The sequence below is a fragment of the Octodon degus genome, unplaced genomic scaffold, assembly GCF_000260255.1.
Source record: "Octodon degus isolate 3935 unplaced genomic scaffold, OctDeg1.0 scaffold00222, whole genome shotgun sequence".
NCBI lineage: Eukaryota > Metazoa > Chordata > Mammalia > Rodentia > Octodontidae > Octodon > Octodon degus.
The window spans coordinates 391,103-402,233 of NW_004524798.1; the positions used below are offsets into that span (position 1 = coordinate 391,103).

Below are 11,131 nucleotides of genomic sequence, written 5' to 3' on the forward strand. Positions count from 1 at the left end.
GATGTTGGATTTTGTCAAAGGCTTTTCCTGCATCTATTCAGATGATCAGGTGGTTTTTGTCCTTTTTTTCTGTCTATGTAGTGTACTCGTTTCTCAATTTATGTATGTTGAACCATCCTTGAACTCCTGGAATAAAACTAATTCGGCCATGGCATATGGTCTTTTTTTGTGATTTGCTATATTCTGCTTTCAAGTATCTTGTGGAGTTTTGCATTTCTGTTTATTAAGCAGATTGGTTTGTAGTTTTCTTTTTGTTAAGTCCTTTTCTGGCATTGGCATTAGGGTCTTGCTGGCTTCCAGGAATAGATTTGGCAGCGTTGCTTCCCTCTCAGTAATGTAGGAGAGCTGAGAGAGTATTGGCATTAGTTCTGTGAAGTTCTTGTGAAACTGAGTGGTAAATCCATTGGTTCTGGGCTTTTCTTGCTTGGCAAGATTTTTACTGCTGCCTCCAATTTCATTGGCTGTTATTAGCATTTTCAGGGTATTTATATCCTCTAGGTTCAGGCTTCTTAATTCATATATGTGTAGGAATCTATCATTTCTTCTAGATTCTTTAACTTATTATTGAACAGATTTTCAAAGTATAATTTTCAAAGTTAATCATAACCTTTATTTTAGCAGCATTTGTTGAATTCATTCTTTTATTTCTAATTGTATAGATATGGGCCTTTTCTTTCTTTCTTTTGATAAAAAATTTTTCTATTTTACCAATGTTTAATTTGTATTGTTCTTGTTGTACTAATACTTTGAGTACATTCTTAGGTTCTTTATTTGCAAATGCTCTTTATTTCTAATGTGAGCATTCAACCACTAGAAAGTTTCCTTTTAGGACTGTTTTAATTATTTCCCATGGTTCTGGTGAGCCATTATGATTTGATTCTAGGCACTGTTTATTTTCTTTGTGACTCTTTGATTGCTCAATAGTGTACTATTGAACCCATTGTGTTTGCATACTTACTGTGATTTGCTTTCCTTTGATTTCTATTTTATTTTGCTGTGATCTGATAATTGCATGAGATTATTTCAATTTTTTTGTATTTCTCTGAGCATGCATTTGATCTAGGAAGTGATCTATTTTGGAGAATGTTCTGTATGCTTCTGAGAAAAAATATATATTTGTTGCTGTTGGGTAGAACACTCTGTAGATATCTCTATTCGTTCAAAGGTGTGGTTCAACTCTAATCTTTCTTTGTTGATTTTTTTTTATCTAGTTCATCTGCCTGTGACAAAGGGGTATTAAAGTTCTCCTACTGTGAACGTTGTGCTGTTTATTTGATTTTCCATGTCCATAAGATTTGACTTATGAAGTTCAGTATGTTGACTTTTTCTTTTGATTTAATTTTTAAATTAATTTTATTGAGAAAGAAATAGCAATGAGACAGTTTCAAAACCAATTAGTAGGAGTACGTTGAGTTTTGGTGCATATACTTACATCTGTTATCTCTTCTTGTTGAATTTTCTTTCCCAGTATGTAGTGACTGTTTTTGTTTCTTCTGATCAGTTTCGGCCAAAAATAGGATAATTACTTTTGCTTGCTTTTGGGTCCCATTTCATACAATAATGTTTTCCATGCCTTGCATTTTAGTCTATGATCCTGCCTATGCATTATGTATATCCCTTATATGCAGCATACAGTTAGATTTTGGTTTTTGATCCAATCTGCCCACGTGTGTCTTTTAATTAGGAGTTGAGACCATTTATATTGATAGTTATTACTGAAAGATATTGTCATTGTGTTATTTTTCTGTTGCTGGTTCATTTATTTTTCCTTTTTCTTAATTGCTCCTGCTGGTTGTTGTATATATTATACTGGACTCTTTTATGGTGTTGGCATCATTGTCCATTTAGAACTTTCTTAAGTAGTTTTTGTACTGTTGGTTTGGTGATCATGAATTTTTTAAGGCACTCTTTCTCAAGAAAAGTCTTTATTTCTTTATCAATTTTGAAAGACAGTTCTATAGGATGCATTAATCTGGGTTGAAAGTTATTTTTTACTAGAGCTTGAAAACTTCACTCTAAAATCTCCTTGCCTTTAGCCACTTACCCATCTAATTATTTAAATACAAGATGACCAAAAATGGCATAGTTTTTCATTAACTTTTATAAGATAATATAACAGGAAATATAAAAATGACAATTTCATCAAATTTATTCAATTCAAGAATTAAAGCTGGGTGTGGTGGTGCATGCCTATAATCCTAGCACTCAAGAGCCTGAGGTAAGAGGACTACTATGAGTTCACAGTCAGCCTGGACTACAGACAAAGATCCTGTCTCAAAAAAAAAAAATCATCCAGTTGAAACAGCACCTAACAGAGTGATGCTCAAAATAGTACATAAACAAACAGGCTGCCTGAGTAATAGTTGGGGTAAACTATTAAGTGGTTAAAGTTTGTATTGAGAAATTTGCTCTAGTAATAGGTTTACCTTTATAAGTTAATTGTTCCTTTTCTCTAACACCTTTAAAAATTCTGTCCTTGTGTTGGACTGCTGGGATTGTCATGGAGTTCTTTTCTGATTGTGGCACTGTGGGATTCTGTGTATTTCATTTCCCTGTGTATTGAATGCTTTCTCTCTCCTTGAGAAAGCTTTTGCTGTGATTTCTGTAAGCAGATTTTTAATATCTTCTGTATTGTGTTATACCTTTTCTTTAGCCCCTATTATTCTTCCACTAGGCTTTACTTTCTGGGTCATTTAGAAGCTCCTGGACCCATTTCCCATGATCTCGTGCTATTCTCATGTGGTCTTGCACGTCAACCCTACAGTATCTTCTGGTTTGGTATCTCCTCATATCGGTCATTTCTGCTGCTCCTACAGTAATATCTCAGTTCACAAGCACTTCTGTCTGCAAAGAATTTGGTTTAAACAAAAGTGTTTAGCAAAATTTTGCTTCCACTAGCAGTCTTTATCAGGTATAAACAAGACCAACAATCAGGTGAAAATCTTCCCCACACAAACACAAGAATAGCCATCTTCCATCATCCAAATTGTAAAACAAATTTAAGTTCATAAGCTGAGGTGCTGTTGTACTTTCACCAGAATTATTTATATTCTGGGCTTCTATTTGCTACCTTTTCATAGACTCTAATTATTTACCAAATTGGTCATTCAGATTCTGTATCATCTTAGCTTTTTATTTATGCGTTCCTTGTGCTTGCTGATCATTTTATCAATCAAATCCATTATCTGCTTTGTTACTTCATGTTTGAGCTAAGAACATCTTATTGATCTTTTCTATGTTGTTATTATTTATGAACTTCTTTATTTATTTCATCTTTTTGAGACAAGGTCTCATTATGCACTTCAGGCTGGGCTTGAGTTCACATTGTAGCCCAGGCTGGTCTGGAACTCACAATGATCCTCCTGCCTCAGCCTCACAAAGGCTGAGATTACAGGTGTGCACAACTACACCTGGCTTTTTTTTTCTACTATAGCTTCATACATTTCAGCAACTTTTTTTATGTTCTTTCCATCAGTGCCAACTGGATCAGCTTTGAAGGAATAAGGAATTTTTGGAGTCCTCTTGTTGCCTTGTTTTCTCATGTTGTTGTTATTATTATTATTTTTTCCCTGTGGAGGGTTTCAGGTCAGTTAGAGTGGCACAATACTATTGCTAGCATGTAGAGATCTTTAGTTAGTTCTTGCTTCCCTGTGATGCAACCATGACTTTGGTCATGTTTTGGTATTTATAGACCCTTTCAATCTATTCAGCATGATAGGATTAGACAAAGTCACTGTTTGTGAGACAGAATCCCTAACTAGCTATATCAGCACCAGCAGATTCCGCCGTGTCTCCATTCTCAAACTTCATATCAGGTGACAAACATCACTATGTATACATTAAAACTTGTTTTAACAGTTTCACCCTTGTTCAATGACCCATAAAGACTGTAATATACTTCTGTTGCAAAGGCAAACAGAAACAAAAGGACACCCAGGATTTGGAGGCAGGTTTATTTTATGTCGACAGGCACTGACTGGGATCAGCCCCAAAATATCAGACCCTGGTCTCTGGTGGTCTAGGACTTATATAGGATAAGCAAGTACATATTGGATATTGGTTTGTCAATTGGGGATTGGTTTGCATAATATGCATCACAGTGATCAGCCGTGTCTAAGAAATAAAAATAACAGAGACGATAACCTGAACTATTACCTGGGCAACTAATACCCTAAAGTATACTGGCAATGGCAGGGATGGGGGGGACATCTTCTGCTACACTGCCTGGTAGGATGGGATATAGTGGGTGGAGAGAAGGAAGGAGAAAGATAAAAGGAAAGAAAAGAAGGGAGATCAGAAAGAATAGGAGGGGAAAAAACAACTGTCATGGGTTGGGATTTTTGCAAGGGGAACAAACAATAAAGGACACATTTTATAAGATTATTTTATAATGAATCACCCAAAGAAGAATATGCAAAGACTGCAGGAAATCTGTCCACACACTAAAGACCAAAGAATCCAGCTGAGGGCCTGGATCACACAGTAGTGTCCGGCATGAGTCCAGTTGAAGACTGAGATGCCTCCCACAAGTTCAACTGAAGGCCTAGCGCCCATGACAATGTCTCATGCAGGCCCGCTTCATGGATCTGTGCTGAAGGCCCAAAGCTCAGTGGTGGAAGACAAAAAGTCTGTACCAGTGGGCTGAAGGATCTGTGCTAGCAGGCTGAGAGATCTGAGCTGGAGCCAGGAAGCAACACTCAAGGTAAGAACCAGAGCTTCCCCCCAAAAGTATCACAGCCATCCTCAACAACAGTGAAGTCCTGAGCTCCTCCAGTGATGAGGAAAGTGGAGTTCCCACAAGGAAGGCCAACCTGACAAGCTTCTCATGAGGCTGAGCAGTGCACCATCTTCCCCTCTGGAGCCAGGAAACTGTTCAAGATGAGGACCAGAACTCCTCCAAAGTGAACTGCAACCATTCTCAGTGACAATGAAGGTCCAAGTTCCTCCTCTAATAAGAACAGCAAGTTCATCAGGAGGGCCAGCATGACAAGGTTCTCCAGCAGACTAGCCCAAGAGAATCAGCAGCTTCTACCAGCCCCAACAGCTTCTCCAAACACCTTCCCTAACAGCCTCCCAACAGCTTCTCCAGTTCTTCCCCCTATGCTGCTGGCAACAATCCTCAGGTGGGCCTCCCACAGCCAGCACCACACGTGTTCAATTCAGCTGGGTGTAGCAAGTTGACCACCAGTTAACAATCCACTACAAGAACTAAAAATAAATGAGAAACGGGAGATACACTGGATTAGTATTTCAATAACTACAGTAGAGAGCTGATGGATAGGAAGTTTGAGAGAATATTTGTGGAAACAGCAGAAAGGATGCAGAGGGAGGAAAGTATAATTGGAGCTTGAGGGAAGCCATAAGAAGGCTGGAACCTGTTAATATGCTGAGAGCTAGCTATATACTATTTTGGTGAGGGTTACCCATGAAAGGTACTGTCCATGTTAAAGCCCTACTTAATTCTTACTCCACTTTTCACATATCCACATATGTCCTATATATGTGCAAGATATGGGAACAAACAAAGGAAAAGAAGGAAGGCAAAGGAATTAGAAAGAGACAAACAGAAACAGCCAAAAAAAAAATCCCATACAGTTACAAGAACACAGTATTAAAGCACCTTCAATCTTATTTATATTGCAATCTGATTTGAACCAAATATACCATCAAGAAGTCAATCAATATCAAGTACTGAAGGGGGTGTGGGGAAAAAGGAACCCTTCTCCACTGTTGGTGGGGGTGTCGACTGGTACAGCCACTATGGAAATCAGTGTGGAGATTCCTCAAAAAGCTAGGATTAGAAGTCTCATTCAAGCCAGCTATTCCCCTCCTAGGTATTTTTCCAAAATGAACTGAAAACATTATACCACAGTGATTTATGTGCACCCATGTTTATAGCAGCACAATTTGTCATCGCTAAATATTGGAAACAATCCAAATGTCCTTCAACTGAGGGATGTACAGAAAGGGTGTGGTATTTTTACACAATGGAGTATTACTCAGTTATAATAAACTTGAGGCTTTTATAGGTAAATGGATGCAACTAGAGACCATACTCAGAGGTGGAATAAATCAGACCCTCATGTGCAAACATCACATTGTCTCATGAGCGTGAGAACCTGAAAGAGTAAATAAAAACCTGAAAGGTACAATAGATACAGTGAAAGGGGGAAAAATCTGTTCAATAGGAAGGAAAAACTGGGATGAGGAAAAGAACAAAAGAAGGAAAGGAAAAAGATGTATTTATGTAAGTATGTAGGATAGCTTGGATAATTGTACTGCTGATTTCTGCCGGTCTATGGAAAGGAGCAGTTAATGCTTCTTTTTTTTCTTCTTTTTAATGTCTTGTACCTTAAAAAACAAAAAAACAAAACAAAACAAAACAAAAAAACCAAACAGTTTTCCATATTTATATCTGGCAATCTGAATTGAGCCAGATAGGCCTTTCCCCTGCATTCACAAAGGGGAAGCTTAGTCTTGGGGTGATGGGGAAATCTGGAGGGATTGCTGGGTGCTGCGCTTTCATGTAGCTCCGCAGTCCACATGACACCACTGTCCACGAGGTGTTTTTTCTGCTCGCCCTTGTGCCCCAGGCCCGCTCCTGCACTCTCTGCTCCAGTCCTCAGGCCCTGGACTGATGCCCGCAGTCTCCTCCTGTGGACTGAGCTCCGTTTGCATGCTGTGGGCTCGGCTTGCCTGTCTTGCAATTGGACCCCTTCAGTCAGGCTGGGGACGGTGGCTGGGGTGGGGAGGATGTAGTGTGGCGAGGCCAGGACTCAAGATATTCGCTCAAGACTCAAGAGGGCGCCGTGGGTTTCCACTCCATCCCTGAGAGATAAACCTTGTCGCTACCCTGTGTTCTTTCCTCGAGGTCGGTCCAGCTTGCCACATCCTCTGATTAAGCGCGCTCTGCAGCTCCAGCCCACAACCTCGCTGTTGCCTTTGGTTCCCAGCGCTCAGCAGCCCCTGGCTGTGGTGGCGGCGGTGGCGGGGTCCCGTGCAGGAGTCAAACTGGGGGGGGGGTACTGAACGGGATTTCCCACAGGCAGAGCACTCCTGGTGTTTGGAGGAACCATGGGCGTCCTCTACCCTCAGGGTCTCTCCTTTGATAGGCCCCAGTTCCTTTCTGCAACACCCTGAACCTCGCTTTTTCAGTGCTCAGATCTGGATAGGTCGCTAATCAGGATCTTGGGTTGTTTTCAACTTTCCCAAGGGCCTGCTGGTGCTTTCTCAGACTCTGTGAGGCCTGTGCAGTTTCTCTGGTGCCCTGATTCCTCTCCCAGTGGGCAGGAAAAGGATAGGTGCCTGTCCCAGGGGCCTGGATATCACCAAGGTGCCAGCTCTGTCCTGCAGGAAGTTAGACCCTTTTGCCCGATGGCAAGTTTTCTGGCCTTGGGCCATAAGGAGTGTTGTGATCCTGGGGTAGTAGCCTAGCTTCCGGTTCTCAGCCCTGCAGATACTGGACTTGATCTCGTCGGTTTCTCCCACAGTCTGCCCTCTCATATCTGGCTTTCTTCCCTCTGTCCTTCCTGACTACCTGTGCTTCCCAGATCTTGTCCTCACTTAGCACTGCCTGAGAATTTATGCATCATCTGCTGATTTGTGTTTTTTCAACCTTGACTACAATCACTGAGGAGCACTCACAGCTACCCTTTAGTTTACTGCTCCTGTATGAAGAACGCATAAACTACCAACTGGGCATCTTACTTCCTGAGCAGCACCTCGTATACAGGTATAAACAGCTCTTGGTGGTCTTTCTTATTAAAATTTGATATATAACAGAAAGAAACAGCAATGCACTAATTCTAAAATCTTTTTCTGTAAGGTCCATAGTAATATCCCTTCTTTCATTCTTGAATTTAGGACATGTCACAACTTCCATGGCCTCTGTCTGTCTATCATGATGGGATCTCATATGTTCCTCAGGGTGGCCCCAACTCATAAGCTTAAGTGATCTTCCTACCTCAGCCTGCTGAAGTAGCTGGGACTACAGGTGTGCACCATGCACTGCCACACTTGTTATACTGAAGACTGAACCTAGGGCCTTCTACATGTTAGGTCAGTGCCTCACTATTGAGCGACATCCCTAGGCCCTATTTTATTTCCAGACTTGCAAAGTTGCCCAGGCTGGTCCTGAATTTGCAGTCCTCCTGCCTCAGCCTCCCAAGTAGCTGGAATTACAGGTGTGTGCCTGAGAAATCTGTGCGAAATCTTTCTCCTTCTGCATTTGCCTCTCACTCTCTTATTTTATGTTTATCTTGTATTTTATCTGGCTTGTTAGCGACCATTATTTTTGTTTCAGTCTTTCTTTCTTTCTTTTCCTTTTTTTTCTTGTGGTAGTGGGGATTGAGCTCAGGGCCTTGTGCATGCCTGGCAAGCACTCCACCACTGAGCTCCATCCCCAGCCCACTTTCATATGTTTTGAGCAAAGTAACTTGAGCATCTTCCCCTCCTTGCCAGCACTTCATCTGATGGTCAAACATACCTTTCACTGCAGAAATAAGACAGATGTAGTCACTAAGCAGATCTGAAAACATAAAAGCCAGCAAATCTTGTTCTTGATGCAAGTGGTCTATTATCTCTTTAACCTCTTCAAGGTGAGACAAAGTTCAAGATAAAGCAGCATGATCCTCAGAATTACCTAATACGGTAGCATTTGCCACAAAGGCTGCAAGTTCTTTTCTATGACATACTATGGCTTTGACACTGCCATGCAGTTTCCTGAGTTGCTGGTCAATATTCTCACACTGTCACTGCTTTTCTTCAAAACAAGGATTTGATTCATTCACTTTGGTTGTTAATCTGCTGGGGTCACTGGCAGTCTTGTTCACTGTCCCCAACAGTCCTGCTCCATCCAGAGCCCATACATTAACTGCTGTAGGCAGCTGTGAATGTTCCAAGAATTGCCTTAAATCAGGATCATGGAGCAAAGTTGGATGTTTTACTGTTCCTTGAAGATACTTGTAAGAGGCCCTTCCAGGTTCTCATCTCAGTCCAAGAAATCAACATTCGTACTCCCAAAGATATGCTATTGGAATCTCACCAAGTTAATTCCAATCTACCACTCCCAGTGCCATCAAAAGCGAAAGTAAAAACACTAAAACATATTTATAATTATTGGGGAACCAAGGGGGCCTTCAGTCCAGCCATGAAGATGGCTTTCCAGAACAAAACAGCCGACCCAGGACCATACTTGGTTTTTATTCAGTGGAGGAGTGGCCTGAGGAGGAATGCCTGAGAATTGTGGGAAGCGAGTACTGTGAGCTGAGCTAGGTGGATGGCCTACATTTACCTCTGCCACATGCAAAGAGGATATGCAGAGAAAGTAATCTGCATTTATGCTATTGAGATAATATCTAATGTTTCGGGGTGTCTGGTGCTTCAGCTCTGATGTAGTCTTTCAAGCCCCAGGAAGTCATAGCCTCTATCTTGAGGCTCAATCCCAGCTGGCAGTGTGGAACATTGGCTCTTTCCTGTCTTGACTCTGCTCACATTAAGGAGCAGCGGATGTAGGTTACCAGGGAAACAAGCACGCCACCTTCAAAGACTATCACCAGCGCCTCAGCTAGACCAATATACATTGGTTAAGGCCAATTGAAGGGATAAAGAGAAGTCCCAGCCAGCTCTGTACATATCAATACAAGGAAATAGGGTCAGGCTCTGTCAAAATGGAGACAATTGCTCTTCTTTCAAGGAGAGCTGCTCAGGTGGTCCTCCACAGATAACTTTCAGAACTGTTCTTTTTTGTATAAACTCAGCAGTGATGCATCTTCTTTGCCTACTTTGACCTTTGTGATACCTACTATGCTCTTTTTTGGAGCTGGTGGTGCAACATAATCAACACGTAAATGTTTGTTAATGTTCTGTGTAAACCAAAACAGTCACTGAATCTTCTAGCTGAAAATTTACTGTTACTGAACATGAAAAGATAAATCTTTGGTGTTACACTCTATGTCATGTAAATATTCATGCCATTCCAAACTTTCTCTGGATTGGACACACCAATTTCTATATCAAAAACATCTCTCTTCCTCTTCAGTCTCTTCCTTGGCTCTGTCAAAGATCACAGGAGCTGACACATTGTTTGACTCAATTGTGGGAGCACTAAGTGTACTAGGGGTGATGGGTGTGACTGCAGGAGAAGGTTCCAAGGATAGAGTTCCCTTCTGAGTTGTCCAAAGACATTCATGCACAAAGATCTTCTCTGTCATCATCCTGTACAACTTTTGATGGTTTGGGAACATTGGCGCTTGCACCAGTATCCTCTGCAGGAAGCCTAGCTGGTTCTGGAGATGCTGGATTTGTCTCCAGGGTGGAGATAGTGCCGGTGAGCAGGTCCTTTCTGCCCTCCAGCTCATCAAAGACAACAGGTTGGCTTCCTGTTCCCTTAAGGAGGAGGCTCCTTCAGGCTGCCATCCTCACTTGTGCTGAAGATTGTGAAAGCTGGGACTCACGGACCTTTCATATCTATTTTGCCTGATATTAGTAGAGTTATTCCAACTTTCTTCTCATTACTGGTTGCATGATATATCTTTTTCCCATCCATTCAGTTTCAACCTCTGCATGCCTTTGAATCCAAGGTTTATTTACTATAGACAGTATACAGTTGGATCATGTCTTTTCAACCAATTCTTCTAATCTTTTCTAATTAGTACATGCTTATGACAATAAGTACATGCATCGTAGTGATTGGTATGTGACATGTACACACTGCATTTTAGTACTCATTTCCCTCTTTCCTTTCCTAATTTCCATCTTCCTCCATCTCTAGATCTCCTTCACATTTGTGAAAGTATATCTCCCTGCTTTCTATTGTCTCTTATTTTTCTCTTTAGATGCTTTATACTTTGTGCTTCTCATATGAGATAAGCCATGCAATATTTAAGTTTTGTGTCTTATTTATTTCACTAAGCATTAAGGCCTCTAGGTGCATCCATTGTGCTACAAATGACACAAGTTTGTCCTGTATGGTCAAGTTGTATACCATTGTGTATACCATATTTTCTGTACCCATTCATCTGTTTCACTTCTTCTTTACCTATTCTTACTCCTTTTATTTCTCCCTCTTGTCTAATGGCTGTAGCTAATGATTCCAGAACTATATTGAAGAGGAGGGGTAATAGAGGACATC

General features: G+C 41.0%; 1 pseudogene; it reads right to left on the reverse strand.

Annotated features, from left to right (window-relative positions):
* Positions 1 to 8,177: 8,177 nt before the first annotated feature.
* LOC101577009 overlaps positions 8,178 to 11,131 on the reverse strand; it is a 12,504-nt pseudogene continuing 9,550 nt past the window's right edge.